This window comes from Poecilia latipinna, unplaced genomic scaffold (genome assembly GCF_001443285.1).
Source record: "Poecilia latipinna isolate Pla-1442-1.1 unplaced genomic scaffold, P_latipinna-1.0 Scaffold3467, whole genome shotgun sequence".
In the NCBI taxonomy this organism is placed as follows: domain Eukaryota; kingdom Metazoa; phylum Chordata; class Actinopteri; order Cyprinodontiformes; family Poeciliidae; genus Poecilia; species Poecilia latipinna.
Genome location: NW_015116083.1, coordinates 29,229 through 30,246, shown reverse-complemented (window position 1 = coordinate 30,246; position 1,018 = coordinate 29,229). Strand labels below are relative to the sequence as shown.

The 1,018-nt window shown below is 34.2% G+C and overlaps 1 protein-coding gene across 1 annotated transcript in view; it reads left to right on the top strand.

The window, feature by feature from the left end:
* LOC106941030 (hyaluronidase-1-like) overlaps positions 1 to 1,018 on the top strand; it is a 21,380-nt gene that overhangs the window by 6,089 nt on the left and 14,273 nt on the right. The window lies entirely within an intron of this gene.

Here is a 1,018-nt window from a genome sequence, read left to right as displayed (position 1 = left end):
CCAAAGTTCAAAAATATTTTATTTTTACTTTTCTATCATGATTATTTATAATTTGAACTAGGGTAATCACTGAAATATTTTTATTTAAAAAAGACAAAAAGTTTGGAGTTGATGTTTAAAGTTGTCTGCAACAGTTTATATTTGCAGTTAGCTCATAAAGGTTGGGTTTTATTATAAAAAAGCTAAATTTGGTGTGCATTTCTAGAGAACGACGTTTCTTACCTAAAATGAGATTTCCAAAAGTTTGCCTGCTCGTTTAAATCCAGCATGCTACATGACAAACTGAGGCTGAAATTTCAAAAATATAAAACCTCATTGGTATCTACAGAGTTCAGCTCTGAGTCCATTTACTTCCTTGCTAATTCAACAAAACGCCCCGTGGGGATATAAATTGATGTTATGAGGGAGAATGTGAAAAAATATGAAATGGTAAAGAAGTAACTGTCACCTGGTGAAGTCCAGCAGTCTGTTGATTAAAAAAAAACTTATAGTTTAGCTCAGATCCCATTGAAGAGTTAAATAGTTAATTTACACCTGCTGAATGAAGTTTACTGGCCAGGTGTGTGCACGTCAAAGAATTTGGCTTCCGTTCCAATCCGCTCCTGTTGTTCAGACATTTTATATGTAATTATGGTAATTTGGTGGGAACTCAAAGTAACATATTGATTGTGATAAGTTAACCAAAAACGTTTAACAAGATACCTTCACCTGATTAGTTTTTTTCCAATGCATTCATTAAACCATGATAATTACTTTTTTTCATGTTTTTGGCCATAAAATAGCTATTATTGCTTATGCAGTATTAAAAATCATATATTTAACTGTGGGCGGTATAGAGTTCACAGCTCTATATGTAACGAGTTCAGATTCCTTATAATACATCTTATACAACTAAAGTATTCATATACATCCTTTGCAGAAAGATTTGGTCTCCACCATTGGCGAGAGCGTTGCATTGGGAGCTGCAGGAGTGATCTTCTGGGGGGGCGCCTCCTATGCAACTCGTGTAAGAGATTAC